Source organism: Callithrix jacchus, chromosome 1 (genome assembly GCF_049354715.1).
Source record: "Callithrix jacchus isolate 240 chromosome 1, calJac240_pri, whole genome shotgun sequence".
Taxonomy (NCBI): Eukaryota; Metazoa; Chordata; class Mammalia; order Primates; family Cebidae; genus Callithrix; species Callithrix jacchus.
The window spans coordinates 87910534-87926771 of NC_133502.1; positions in this window are offsets into that span (position 1 = coordinate 87910534).

Sequence of the window (16238 nt, forward strand, 5' to 3'; positions counted from 1 at the left end):
GCTAGAGTGCTGTGGCACAATCATGGCTCACTCTACCCTCTCCCTCCTGGGCTCAAGCGATCCTCCCACCTCAGGCCCTCAAGTATCTAGGACTACAGGTACACACCATCACACCCAGTTAATTTTCATAGTTTTTGTTGGAATGGAGCTTCACCATGTTGCTCAGGCTGGTCTTGAACTTCTTAGCTCAAGCGATCTACCAGCTTTGGCCTCCCAAAATGCTGGGATTACAGGTGTGAGCCACCAAGCCCAGTCCGTGAAGTTTCTAACCTTTTATTGGTATATTTGAGAGTCTTGGCTTAGCACCCAACAGACAGAACCTTAGCACTTCTAGGGACCTTTGCATATCTATACCCTGTGGGTTTTTAAGATCTCTTTCTAATGACATTTTGTTTTGCAAAGAAGGACAGTTTCATTCCCAGAAGAGCAGGTATGGTAAGTCTTTTGTCCCAGTAAGGAAGACAGTGATGCAACTCCTAAGGCTCAGAGATGCCCAGAAGCCCCCAGGCCTCCATCTCTCTGCTGCTAGCATCTCTCTCTCTTTTGACATCAACATCATTCTCTTCTCTCACAGCCCAGCTCCTTCCACAGACTCAGGGACTAGGCACTGGCATCTCAGACTAGATATTAGAGAATTACCATTCAAGAGGAAATCTTATTCCCTGGTTCCAATTTCAAGGTTCTCAAAAACTGTAACAGGTCTAGTTTGAGGCAATGTATCCCATGAAATAGCCAGAAAGAACCCCACAGTGAAAGGAAAACAATTCTTCCAAAGTAAGAGAGGAGAGATGGGCAACCAAGCAGTAACTGGGCCACCACATACTTCACACTCACTGATCAAGGCTTTCTAAAACTATTTTTCTTTTCTCTGAATTTATATAGTACTTTGTATCACTCATAAAGGAAAGTCTTATAGGCTGATAACACCTATCTATTCATGCTTATTCCTAACATTTAAGTTAGGATAATTTTCTAACCTCAGTGTCCTCACTATAAAATGGGAATTATTATAATCCCTACCTCATAAATTGTTGGGAGGATTAAAATACTTAGTAAAGTGCCTAACAGAAAGGCATTCAGTAAATGTTAGCTATTCATAGTGTCATCATCATTATATTTAGCAATAGTACTAATCTCCTGTATTGCAAGAATTACCGTTTATATTTTTGTAGACCATCACTCTAGCTAAAGCATCTTTGGGCATAGGTGATATTCCATAAATGTTGCTTGAATTGATCTGTGGCTTTTGACTATGGAAACTCAAAATATATGGAGTAAGTTTATCTTGAAATGTACAAAAGAGGTTTGCCTGCTAAATAAATCTCTCCAAAGCTGGCCCCAAGTTTAACTGAATTAATTCCAATGAATTTGTCATAATGATGAAGAAAGGAAACTGAGAGGGCCCCACAGTTGTTTGCTGGTAAGATGAGAACTTTGGATTAGATCGGTGTTTCCCAGTGGATTTTCCTCAGAACATCAGTGCCTCTCAAATCCTGCACAAAGCAAGAGTCTCATGACCAAGTAACCTGTAAAACTACTGTGTACTCTACTCCCATTCCTCACAATGCACATTTTCATGTTAAAAGTTCAGAGAGTTCCTCCATAGAAGACCTAAATTAATTATTATTTTTTTTTTTTTGAAATGGAGTCTTGCTCTGTAGCCCAGGCTGGAGTGCAATGGCACAATCTCGGCTCACTGCAACCTTTGCCTTCCAGGTTCAAGCAATTCTCCTGCCTCAGCCTCCCAAGTAGCTGGGATTACAAGTGCATGCCACTATGCCCAGCTAAGTTTTTGTATTTTTAGTAGAGACGGAGTTTCACTATGTTGGTCAGGCTGGTCTTGAACTCCTGACCTTGTGATCCACCTGGCTCAGCCTCCAAAAGTGCTAGGATTACAGGTGTGAACCACCTCACCTGGCAATTTTTTTTTTTTTTTTTTTTTTTTTTTGAGACAGACTCTCACTCTGTCATCACCCAGGCTGGAGTGCAGTATCCACTACTCCCAGACTAAAATATTTTAACCGGGTGCTTCCCAATCTAAACTCACAGGGACCAGTTTTCTTAGTGAAAGAGAATCAGACTAACTTGTAACAGTTGGTGACACTCCCATGTCCCACTCCTTGTATGTCTTCAGTGGACTAAGTCAGAAATAAATAAATTTTCCTGATTCTCAAGGGCTGGTCACTTCTTTGCACTGAGCTCAGAGCTGCTCTGTAGCATGGGTCACAATGAATGGCAGCCCTGATGGCCTAGTGTAGCCTTTCAGCCTTCTCTGAGCCTCTAGAGAAAGACTGAGGATTCTTGGCATGAAACAGGAGCAACTGATATATCCTTGCTTCCCCTGGAGACTCTCTTGCTCTCACAAAGGTATCAGCCATCATCTCCATGTAGAGAATATACTAGCTGACTCACCTTGACCAGCCTATCCCAAAATGAGAATCTGGGTAAAATAAGTGTTGAAACACTTCATTCCTTATCAATGTCTTGTAGATTCACAAAACATATTACCATATTAAAGACTGTGAAGTTCTGCAGGGAAGAAAATCAAACTATTTAACATTAATCCAACATTTCCAAGGCTTATTTGCCCATGGAGTATTTTTCCAAAACACTTACAAACAGATCAAGGACATTTATATTTCATGAAACACTTTAGATCCCCAGGGTCCTCTCCAGCTACATCATTCTGTGATTTACTTTTTTATTTATGAAGCATTAAAAGATTAATCTCTGTCAGACTTCCATTTAGAAAGTCACCAGAATGTGCAAAAGCAGCAGGTAAAATTGCCAGAGGGTATTATAAAAATACCCTTTGGTGATTTTTGAGACTTAAACTGCAATATTTATGTAACTATATATTTCAGTTTATATAAGTATATACACACATATGTATATGTGTATATATCTATATCTACTTCTATGGCATTATATCCATTTTACAGATGCAGAAACTGAGCTTTAGGGAGGGAAAGCAATTGGACCAAGGCCACACAGCACACAGGTGATCATTGATAAAGGTGAGAAACAAAGTCAGAGCCTGAGGTGTAAGGACACAGAGACAAGTACACAAACATTTACAAGACACACCTATGACATGTGCCTTCAACATGAATTTCTTGAACATTCATTTAAAGGCCTTACAATGAGAAATCAGAGTGGCAGCAAGTTCTGTTGGAATAAGGGGAGCGTCTTCTTCCATACTCCCCTGGCTGACAGGAAAGTTTATCTGTTTGGCCCATGGTAGTCATATACTCCCATTGAGTCAGGGGTCATGTCTATGCACACAGGAGGTGCTAAAAATATGCTGTTGACTCACTGTCTCTAAGAGCAGAAGAAATGCCAAAAGTATAGGACAAGAGGCAGAATAGCACGGGGAACAATGTCACAGGGCAGTCCTCCAAGGAAGTGCTAGATCCCTCTGAAATCTGTCCCAAACACTTTCTGGTGCTAGGGAAAGTCAATTATATATTTCAAGCAACCCCACATGTCATATGAGTATCTCATAAATATCTGTGTATTTGTCTCTGTGAACTTACATCTCAGGCTTCAACTTCTTGTTTCCCACCCAATCAATGGCTGCATGGCCTTGGACAACTTGTTTCCCTCTTCAAGCTCAGCTTCTGCATCTATAAAGTGGACATAATGCTACCTCATGGGGTTTATGATCACATTTAAAGAGCTAATATGTGGAAATTGCTTGCACAGTGCCTGGCACCTAAAAAGGGCTTAATAAGTGTTTGATGTAATTGTTATGATGATTACTACTATTACTATAAAAATAATCATTACAATAATAATAATGATCCTTAGTCTCTGTGTTAGTATTGTCTTTGAGAGTGGGCATGGATTATGTCTATGTAATCCTTCTGGCAAAATATCTAGCATTATATCACATACAAATTAGAGAATCCATGTTATTAAAGATGAAAACATATTTTTACTGACCCTTAAATGCTTTGTAACTAACTGCAAAAGAAGCCCAACACATGAAACACATGAAACACACACAAAAAATTCAGTTTTGCTGGAGTTTGTTTTTGGAGGTAGCCATGGGATACCTAAATTTTTTTTTTCTTTTCACAGAGACCGGGGGGTTCACTATGTTGGCCAGGCTTGGCCTCAAATGCTGGCCTCAAACCATCTTCCTGCCTCAGCCTCCCAAAGTGTTGGAATTATAGGCATGAGCCACCACATCCAGCCTATCTAAAATATTGAATGCTGTTAATGAATCTCCTATGCTAAGTGAGATGCTAGTAGAAAAAGAAAAAGAAAAAGAAAAAACAATCTCTTGAGGCCAGCATAAGAAGCTGATGGGCAAAACTCATCAGGCATGTTTTCCTGCCTACTTCATTTATTGGGCCCAACTTTAAAAAGCACTTACATTAATGCCATCTTGCAAATTTTGTGATTTATTAAAAGCAGATTTTATTTTAATTGCCCTACCTAAAAATAATAGGCTCTGATCTGCCAAAGATGAAGATTTAATTTCCAGGTGTTTCCCACAGTACTTAGAAACATCAATGTAATCAATTATAAAAAACTTTAGAAATATTCTCATCAAAGCTCTTTATTTTATAATACAGCAAAAGAAAAGTTTATTTTCTAAAGACATCTCTATAGTTTTTTAAATAGTTGAATTTTGTCTCTGAAGCCTCCTAAAAAGAATACAATTTAGATGTTTATCATAGAGGAAATGTATTTTCCATGTTTAGTTTAAATTACATTCCATCAGTCATTTGCAATCTTAACCTACATGGAATTTTTTGGGTAGTTTTTATGTTTGGGCTTTAGGAGGGGAATCTCCAATAATCTCTATATAAATATTTCTAATCTCTATATAAATATTTTAACATTCCAATGTAAAATTTTTAAAGCTATTTTATCCATAAAAATAATGAATTTGCATGACCAAGAGTGAAATAATGTGTTATCAGGACCTCTCGGTTTTGGGGATTGTACCATCCTCATGTTCCTCCAGCCCAGCACAAGCCTAACTCAGGTCCTCCTCCTCCATCCCCAGGGATTCTAGGGGCCCTGCCTGATCAGTGTTCTCCATCAGATTTTACCAGTCTTTTGTTCATTCCCTCAGAGCACAGCTAAGCGAGAGTACACTAATTTGAAAATTAACTGAAGCAAATAGGGAAACAATATCCCCAACACATTGCATTTTAACATAGGGTTTTCTGGACACACTGTTTTAACCCAAGAGTTGTGCCAATGGTAGGAGTTCTATCTGCTAAAATATGACTATCAGCTTCGGAGGGAAATTCATTAACCTCTTCATTGTTTTTATGTTTCACGTTGCACTGTTTCTAAAATTTCCTGGGAAGCCAAAAAGTAAAAGTTCTTTCCTAGCACGAGGGTCACTTTTCATTTATGATTGATTTTTCTAACTTTCACTTGGAGCTGAAATCGACCAGGTGGTTCTTATCCCACAGACAGCAGCAAAACTCTTGATGTATCTGCGTTCCTCTCAACAAATGTGACTTCCTCGATGGCATCATTCTTAAGAGTAACACTGAGCTCAGCAGTAACATGTCTTCACTAAGCTACCGGGTATCCAACATAGGATGCTCCTTCCTTTCACTGTTTTCTGACTCCTGGCAGATATTAACCATTGGGATTTGGGAATAAGGAAATGGAATTTCTGAGAATTCTTGGGAATTCCCAAATTCATATGTCATTCTGTAATCTTCATGACACTTTATTTACAAGTTTTTGAAAAATAATATGTGACTACAATAACAAGCAGATACTTCTTTCTGTAACAGGATTATATGCAAAGTTTTAATAGTCTTCTGTTTCAAAAAGATATAACAAATGATGATTTGTTTATCATTATTATGAGCCAACATATTGTGACAAGATTATAAAATCCAATAGCATTAAGATAATACAGAAAATGAGGCCAGGCATGGTGGCTCACACCTGTAATCCCAGCATTTTGGGAGGCCAAGGTGAGCAGATCATGAGGTCAGAGATCAAGACCATCCTGGCCAACATGGTGAAACTCCATCTCTACTAAAATATAAAAAATTAGCTAGGCTTAGTGGCACACACCTGTAGTCCCAACTACTCGGGAGGCTGATGAAGGGGAACCACTTGAACATGGGAGGTGGAGGTTGCAGTGAGCCGAGATCATGCCTCTGCACTCCAGCCTAGCGACAGAGTGAGACTCCATCCCCCCAAAAAACCAAAAAGATAACAGAGAAAATGTTAAAAAGAAATGAACATTATCACAAAACAAATGCTAAAGAAAAGTCATTTAAAGATTGAAAGGTAACACCACAAAAAATCATTCTTGGGGTCCAAAGTGGCTCCCGCCGGAGGTCACAGCGCTCGCGAAGGCGAGGTCATCGGTTCAAGGCTAACCTGAGCAACCTCATAAGCTCAAACTGATTGGAAAAAAAAAAAAAAAAAAATCATTCTTTACATGAAAATTTTAAACTAATAAGGCATCAATTGTCCCCTCCAATAGAGCTTGAATAACATATACTCTGATCTCCTGGCTAGGTGAACAGCACTAGAAACAATTGTCAAAACTGCCCATTTAAGAGCATATTTTATTTCCAAAATTTGGCATTTTCTAGAACACCTCTCATAGGATTTGTAAAACGTATTCTATACCTATGAACACGTTAGTGTTGATTTTCAGAAATGATTCACTATTAGCAGTGGACAAGGCCATGAATACACATTTATAACACAGCAACAGATGCAAGAAAGTCTGACTGAGGACCCTTTACTGCTTCTGTCCAGTGCACCTTGATTTCCATCTCCACACATCAGCACTTCCTCATCTTGCTTGACTTGAAGTCAGCACATTTCTTCAAGCCAGTAAGATCTCTATTCTCTATGCTGACTATAGAGCTGTAATTCTTGCAGGAAAATTAGAATGTTCCTTCCCCTTTTTTTAATTTCTCAACTAATTTTTCTCAGAATTCAGAATTCAGGAATCCATCAATATTGAAATACCAGGAGAGAATTTCCAAATGGAAATGCTATTCCCTTAGTCCATTTCCAGAAGAAATTGTGCACTGTGTTATCCTTCTCATCTTCAATTTTTTTTTTCTGCAAACTTATAGTTATCACCTCTTTAAGTGCGCAGCTCACCATTTCCCCTCCTTTGCAAATGGCCCCAATACCATGAAATGGGCCCTCAGTTGCTGTGTCTTTACTACATAATCCTGCATTTCTGACCATATACAGGGAGGGGACCCAGGCAAGGATGCCTTACTCAATGGGATTTCTCTTTCTGTCTCTAGAATTTGAACACTGGAACCCAGACATACAGAGTCTGGGAGCCATTGTGGTTTGCCATACCGATGATGGCAGCAGTGGGCGGTTAATCGACAGCTGCCTGTTGCTGATATCCAGGAGCTGCCTGAACCTGCTCTTTCCCAGTCATAAGATACCTAAGATACAGCAGTATTCTTCATTAAATCCTTCCATGGTTTAAGCTAGTCAGAATTAGGTTCTGTTGCTTTCAATCAACAGAACCTTAGCTAATACCTTCTTATTTCCTGGTCCTTATTCCTTTAATTTTCCAGAAAAAGAAGAGAAAATGGCTTACTGTTTTAAAAAAGGGAGCAACGTAATATTTATGCAAAATTTAGAAGCACCCAAAGGAATCTTTGTATAGTTCCTGAGACACACATAGGTAGGATCAGCATAAAACTTGAACCGTGTATGTAGATCATGGTTGCCATGATTGCCTTGGTACAGTGGACATCTGTATCAGGATCATTATTTCCTTGCTGGGGCAGAGAGAACGTGGGCCAGGAAGAAGCACAAGGTGAGACTCACATTTACAGTAATGCTTGGTTTCCAGGAACCGTATAACCCAGTTTGTCTGGAGCTGTTCATCTTAAGTTTGTTATTCCACCACACTTATCAATAGAACCTCCTTTTTCTCTCAAGAGTATCCCACTTTGGATGATAAATTCTAAGACTACCCATTAAGAACACTTAATAATTATAGAAAACTTCCCCTCTATTTTTTTGTATGTTTGAAACATTTAATAACAAAAACATCTTTAAAGTTTTCACCTACAGAGAATGTAGCTGCCAAATGCTCCTACTCTGCTGCTCTAACCGTGAATCCTCTGGGGCCACTTCCTCCTACAGCGCTTGCAGGGATGAAATGAAATAAGCTCCATGAAGTGCCCAACAGTGACCAGCACTGAATAAAATACAGTCACCATGCGGTGGCCTTTCTTTATGTTTACCAAACTCCTGATAAGTTATTCAGGGTTTTTTTTTATCTTAATATTTTATATAGATTATACATTCATCTGCTTCAAAATTCAAAAGGTACAAAAAGATATACAGTTAAAAGTTTCTCAACCCACCCCCATTTATCCCCCTGGAGCAACTGTTTCCAGATTTTTTAATTTCCTTAAAGAATATCCTAGGTATGGAAAAGAAAGATTATATATTTATATGCATCTGTGTATGTATTTTCCCATGAGAGGCTCACAAAGTCCCCTTGAAGAGACTGTATTTGTGTCTTTTGAAGAGGGGTATTTGTAACAATGATTATAAATATTTGTAATCAATTTACAATGGGGGTATATTCCAATAAACTTATGAAGATATTGTAAGCTGAAAATGCATTTAACTAAACATCACTAATTAAACTACTAACCATCATAGCTTAGCTGGGCCTATCTTAAACACACTCAGAGCCCTCATATTAACCTACAGTTAGGCAAAATCATCTAACACAAAGCCCATTTTATAATCAAATAAGCTTTGAATATCTCTTGTAACATACTGAATACTATACTGAAAGTGGAAAACAGAATGGTTGTGTGGGTACTCCAAGAACAGCTTCTGCTGAATGTCTATCACTTTCAAACTACCTTAAAGTCGAAAATCGTGTCAAAATATTGTAAGTCAGGGATTGTTTGTACTTCCACTTTACATGATGAAATTGAGTCTTGAAAAGATTAAGTGATTCACCCAAGGTAGTTAAATAGTGAAACTTGGATTCAAATTCTTCAGTCACTACATGTATTGTCCTGAATTTTGAAAAAGAGGAAGAGGAATTAACCTACTAAATTGAAGGCATATTTTAGGCACAGAAGAACCAGTCACCTGCACATCCCAGCGATTGTGAATAGCCTATTTGCCCCAAAATATGTCTCCTGGTCATACGAAATTCCACCATTTCAGATTTTTACCTGGGGATGTAGAGTAATCTGCTGTTTTCCTAGAGCTCTCCCAAATAGAAATCTTGGAAGAACTAAATGCATGCTAACATTGGATAACTTGTTTTACCCTCTTGTAAGGCAAGGTGCTGAAGGAGGGGGGCCCTATGGCTGTGCAGGGGCATCCTGGAGGTGGGGGGAGAAGAAACTGAAAGGCAAGCTTGGATGGAACAAAGAATACCGGTCTCAGGATTCTCCCTCAAACCTGCTCTAACTTTGTTCTACTAGATTCATCCACTGACCTCTGTCAAAAGACCACAGCCAACCTGACTTATTTTCAACATAATAATGAATATTGATTTGATCCCTTCATCCAACATTCTGAGCTGGCTCTTTTGTTGACCAATGATATACATTACCAGGAGAGTGTGGGCAGTTAATTCTTCCACACAGGACTTCAGGGTTTCTTAGTTAACCAGAATCACCTACCTTAACATCTGCCAGTTTGCATCCCGAGTCCTGAGCAGCACTAGCTTCTCGCAATGCCTCACCTTTTCAATATAGCATAAAATCAGAAATGAAAGATGAAACATCATAGCCAATATCACAGATATATGAAGGATCATAAGAAACTGCTAGGTATAATTACACACTAGCCAACTGGATCATCTAGAAGAAATAGATAAATTCCTGGACACATAAAACCTACCAAGACTGACGCATGAGGAAATTTAAAAATCTGAACAGACTAATAGCAAGCAAGGAGATTGATTCAGTAAGAAAATGTCTCCTATCAATAAAAAACCCAGAACCAGATGGCTTCCCAGATTAATTCTACCAAAAATTTCAAGAACTCATTTCAGTCCTCTCAAACTCTTGCAAAAAGTTAAAGTGGAGGGAATACTTCCATACTCATTTTACGAGGCCAGCATTACCCTGATTCCAAAGCCAGACAAGAATACTACAAGAAAGGAAAATTACAGGCCAATATCCTTGATCAACATAGATGCAAAAATCCTGAACAAAATCTTAGCAAACCAAATTCAACAGCACATTGAAAGAATCATTTCCATGACTGAGTCATGGTTCAACAAAAGCAAATCAATACATATAATACACCATGTTAGAAAAACAAAGCATAGAAACTATATGGCCAGATATAGAAAAAGCTTTTGACAAAGTTTAAACCCCTTTTATGGAAAAAAAAAAAATGCTCAATGGATTATGTATTGAGGGACTGTATCTCAACAAAATAAAGGCCATATATGACAAACTCATAGCTAACACCATAGTCAGTGGTGAAAAGATAAGACTTTTCCTCTAACATCAGGAACAAGGCAAGGATGCCCACTGACACCACCTCTCAGGGTAATTAGGCAAAAGAAAGAAATAAAAGGCATCCTAAGAGGAAAGAAAGACGTGAAATTGTCTCTGCTGACAACATGATCTTCTTATACATAGAAAACCCTATAAACTTCACTTTAAAAAAAGGTTAGAACTCAACACAAAGATGGGAACAATAGATCCCGGGGACTCCAAAGTGGGCAGGGAAGACTGCTGGGAGCCAAGGTTGAAAACCTGCCTATCGTGTACTGTGCTGACTACTTGGGCGATGGGATCATTACAAGCCCAAACTTCAGCACCATGCAATATACCCGGGTAAGAAACTGCGTATCTACCTCCTGACTCTAAATGAAACACACAACATTTACAAACAAACACAAATAAATAAAATTTGAAAAGTGTTAGAACTGAACTGATAGTGAAATCAGTAAAGTTGCAGGATACAAAATCATCATATGGAGCCTTGAATACAGCAACATCCAGCTGTCTGACTTGAAAGTCTCAGAGGCAAGAAAACCGGTGTATGAACTCAGAAACAACGAGCGAAGTTGTGTTTATGTCTGAAAGGATATTAAGAGCTTCGTTCATGTTACATCAGAGCCAACAGAAAGAACCCACAGGAATCCTATACCCAACAAACAGAAATGACAAGATGAAGGGAAAGCAGAGGTAAGGGCTTACCTCAGAAAAGGGAAGTGATTAGCTCAGTGTGCAATGCAAGGTTTGTTCCGGGGCCAAAAATCTGGATAATCATTTGGATATTACTTGCACAACCAGAAAAATCACTCTTTAGAAAAATGTGTTTCTGTATAAGTCTTAGGACTCAGCTATCTATGATAATATGAAAAGACAGCATTTTCATCCAAAATGAGTATTTTTGTTTGTCTTGGCTTGTTATTCTAATGTCAACCGCTTCTAAATAAAGTGTTGAAGTACACGATATAACCACCTCTTTCTCCATCTTTCCTATTGCTCCCATAGGGCTTCAATTGTGAAATTTGACCATTAGCAATGCTTTTTGCTGAAATCTGGCTTTTCAAAGAGAGAGTATCCAGAAACAGAAGACATGGATCTGGGAGGTTCTTCCTATTAGAACTGCTGCTTCACTTTAACTTGAAAAAGCCCACATCCCATTCCTAATGACAAACATCTGAACCACTGGGTCTTCCCACAAGCAAGACCAGGCTATGCCTCCTGATTGCTCCGTTCTGTAAGCAAACCACAGATCGCTCCCTGTGAAAAGGAGCCTGCCAGGAGACCAATATTCCACCAGACCCTGATTTAGCAAGACATTTCCATATCATTCCTCCAACCAGCTGGAAGTCCTCCACTGCTCTTGTGTAAAAATCTAACTCATCTCGCTGAATTTCCTAATTTAAAAGTCTAATTCATTTCACCAAGTGTGGCATAAGGAAACCAAGTCAACCAGCACTCACTTAACAGAATGCTCCAGACCAAAGCTATTGCATGTGCATTCTGGCGGGGGGGGGGGAGGGAGTGGTCCAAATATGTCATTAAGGGGGTGCCAGTCCAGTGTCATCCTATCACTATTGTCATAGGACCTTGGCTGATGGCATCAGAGGAAAAATAAGTTTATCGATTACATTCAGCTATTAAGCTCACTCCTCCATGAAAAGTCATAGTCACCATCCCAATGATTCTTATTCAAATAAGTACTGCAAAATATAAAGGAGTCCCAGTTTTAAAATGGGACACATGTTCTCTAAGCGGTGAGCCATGTTAGAGATGCACTGTTTACATTGCATGAAGTCCCCCGGAGCCAGGGTAAGGAAATGTTCTTTGGTGTTCTGGGATAAAGGAGAAAGTAAAAAAGGTTGCAGAAGTGAGTGAGAAGGAACCCATGAGATACAGGAGGTAAATCCATTTGTTGATTGCAATAATAATGATAATACACGGAGCTATACATACATACATGCAAACTTTCACATTTATAAGGGCTTTCACACATGTGATCAGCCCTTATAGACTCTCTTGATTAACTGCAAAGCAAATCTTCCTTTCTCCTTTTTTTCTTCACCATCCTAGGCTCCCTTTTTTGACCTTTTTTTTATGTATAAACGATCAGCTCATATTCCAAAGTTTGTAGTCCCCTCCCGCCTCCGCTCTCTGTACACCGTCCATTTACATCGGCAGCTGTCACGCTGCTGGGCATCCTCAAACTCACCAGTTTCCCTTTTATGTTTCAGCAGACAAACATGATGCACTAGGCACCACTGTGAGATTCAAAATGCTTTATTTGGTATTTTTTATTGCCTCTGAGAGAAATCTGAGGGTTGCAAACCTGAAGGAGTCAGAGTTGTCTCCATGTGTTTCAGTGGGAAGAGTATCGTGTAGAGAAAAAAGCTGATTCTACTAATCAAAAGGAACAATTTTTTTTGATATCAGATCATCCTCCGAATGCATTTGTATTACCTAGTGAAGGTTCATATGAGGAAAATGGTCAAATAGCACCACCTACAGGAGGAGCTGAAAAATGCAGCGGAGCCGGACTGAGGAAAGAAAAGCAAGTTCAAGCCTGGCTCAAGCGGGCTCTGCTCTCCTCCTCTGTCTCCACGGAGAGATTAGGATGACAGTGGCAATGCACCTAGTATGTCATTACTTGAAGGGAACGCAGATGCCAGCAAATCGTGGGAAGGAATGTTAATATCATGCTCTGCTTAACAATAGGAAATGACTCCTAGTTGAGACAGTGACTTTCATCAGAGGTTCCTGATACCTGAAAAGGTAGCCAGGGGATCCTGCATTACACTTGGTGTAGGTAAATTAAACAGTTTTTTTCCGGTGTAATCAAGGCCCAAACACAAACAAAATCACACTTTAGAAACAGCCTCGTTCAGCTTGTAACTACCTTGCTTTCAGGGTCTCCAGGGCAAAAAGAAATACAACACAAAGACACTTTCCTTAGGGATCATACACAAATTCACTCCATCCATTTCATTTCCACATGGACCTCTCCATCCTCCCATTGGGTCGTTCCTGGTTAAAGCGAGATAAATCTCAGCCCTCTCTCTCCAGATGGCAAGTGACAAGAGGGGGTATGCTTGCCTCAGGAAGTCTTCCCCATGTCTGCACTCATGCCGGCCTGAGCAGAGAGATGCAAGAAATTATGAATGCATTTGAATTCCCCAGACCCTACAATTAAACATGGAAATATTTTGGGCAGGCATGGTGGTTCACACCTGTAATCCCAGCACTTTGGGAGCCTGAGATGGGCGGATCACCTGGGGTCAGGAGTTCGAAACCAGCCTGACCAACATGGCAAAATCCCATCTCTACTAAAAATACACAAATTAGCTGGGTGTGGTGTTGCACACGTGTAGTCCCAGCTACTCAGCAGGCTGAGGCAGGAGAATCTCTTGAACCTGGGAGGCAAAGGTTGCAGTGAGCTGAGATTGCCCCACTGCACTCCAGCCTGGGTGACAGAGCAAGACTTCATCTCAAAAAATAAAAATAAATAAAAATAGAAAGTGTTTTGTTCATTCATTTGTAAATGTGTGTTGGTAAAAGAGGGGCGGTTTAAGCAACCCTTTTTATTGTCTACATTGTTTAAATTCATCAGACATGAGCTCTTGTCTCCATTTTGCCTGGAAAGATCCAGTTCAAGCATTTACAACAGCTATAATCTCCTCAAATCAAGAAGAGGAATCAGCATTATTGCTAAGTTCAAATAAAGTATTGTTTTATTTCATTTCTTTTTAATGCAGCCTTTCCTCTGGGTGCTATCATCAGGTAAGATTATCAGTCTTCATTAGGTAAAGGTATTATTACCAAATGCAATTCTTAAAAAGTCAGTGTCTAACTACACTTTTAATAAGCCTTTCTGCCTCCCCTATGTATTCTCCCTTAAACACCCCTTCTCAAATTTAAAATCACAAAAACAAAAATGTGATGCTTAAAGAGAACCTAGCAACTGCCCAATCCTGTAATTTGATGACTGGGAGTACTGAAGCCCAGAGGAGATCAAGTAATTTGTTCCCAATATCTTAGATAAGAAGGAAGTCCCACTCATGTCAAGGCAGAGGTACAGGGCACAAACTATGGTTGAATTGTCCCACACTCCTACATCCTTCTTTAAGAATCACAGAACATTCTTAAATTGAGTCAGAGTCACTGACTTCTTTATCAGGCTCATTGAATTCTGTCCTTATGGGCTACAACAACATATTTTGGTATCATGTTATACCAAGACCATTTATCTAGTTCAAGAAATGAGCACAGGGCCAGACGTTGTGGCTCACACCTGTAACCCCAGCACTTTGGGAGGCTGAAGTGAGCAGATCACCTGAGGTCAGAAGGTCAAGATCAGCCTGACCAACATGGAGAAACCCTGTCTCTACTAAAAATACAAAATTATCTGGGCATGATGGGGCATGCCTGTAATCCCAGCTACTCAGGAGGCTGAGGCAGAAGAATCGCTTCAAGCCAGGAGGCAGAGGTTGAGGTGAGCCAAGATCACGCCATCGCACTCTAGCCTGGGCAGCAAGAGCGAAAGTGTCTCAAAACAAAGAAAGGAAAGGGGAGAGAAAGAGACAGAGAGAGAGAGAGAGAGAGAGAGAGAGAGAGAGAGAGAGAGAGAAAGCCATTAGAGCCCAGCAACTTTCCCCATGTCCAGTAATTTAGCTTCTCCATTAGAAGCTGTCAGAATGGAGCCTTCTAGCCCCTCTTGATTTTGATTTGCGCATGAATGAATGATTGTGCCATGAGAGCTTTCCTAGCTGATAGTGAGCAAAACCTTTTTTCATAATCTATAGAAAAATATTAAATTAGAAGCACAGAGTTATTTCATGACTTTTATCTTCCTGCAATTTTCTTGCGGGCATAAATGATTTGGTTTTGCCCTGCCTACCCCCATCCCTCTCCCAAGTCACTAAGAGGATGCAAAGTAGGTTCTCAAATATTTTTTAATAAATAGTGATCCAAGCCACCCAGTGCATGTTGCTAAATGCCAACCCCATAAATAACGGAACACATCGTCTCATTCAGCCAATCAAAATCCAGCACTACCTATTATTCTAAGCTTTCAGAGCCCTTGGGCATCTGCTTTCTCAGCATTTCTCAAACTTTACTCATTCTCATCCTGCCTTCATAATTTTGCTCTGCCAACTACCTCTACTATCATTTATTTCACATATTTTTAAATAGCCCCATTTCTAAACTTAAATTCATGACTTTTAAAAGGAAGCTTTATTACTACTATGTATTAAAAGCCAATATTACTTGTTCTAAGTCCTCATAACAACATATTCACAACTGTTAGAATTTAGTAATGTGCATCCACATAATCTTCAAATTCACACTTTGAGAAATAATTCTGCATGACTCACTCAATTCTCTTGACATTCCCATGAGGTAGGGCAAATCTTGGGCCCAAAGAATTGAGGTAGGAGTCCAAGCAAGGTGCCAGCCAAGTAAAGGCACTCCTTGGCTGGGAAGTCAAGACTACCAGCCCCTGAGTTAAAGCCTAATGCTCCTTGCTCTGCTCTCCAGAACCTCTGATCTCCAAGTGTGGTCAGCAACCCAGATGCAGCAGCATCCCCTAGAAACTTGCTAAAGAGGCAGAATCTCAGGCCCAACCCCAGGCCTATGCAAACTGAATCTGCATTTTAACAAGGTCCAGGTAATTCACGTGCACATTAACATTTGAAAAGCCCCGGTCTAGCTCAGCTGTTCTCTAACTTGTCAGCACATTAGAACCATCTGGAGAGACTTTAACAATACCAA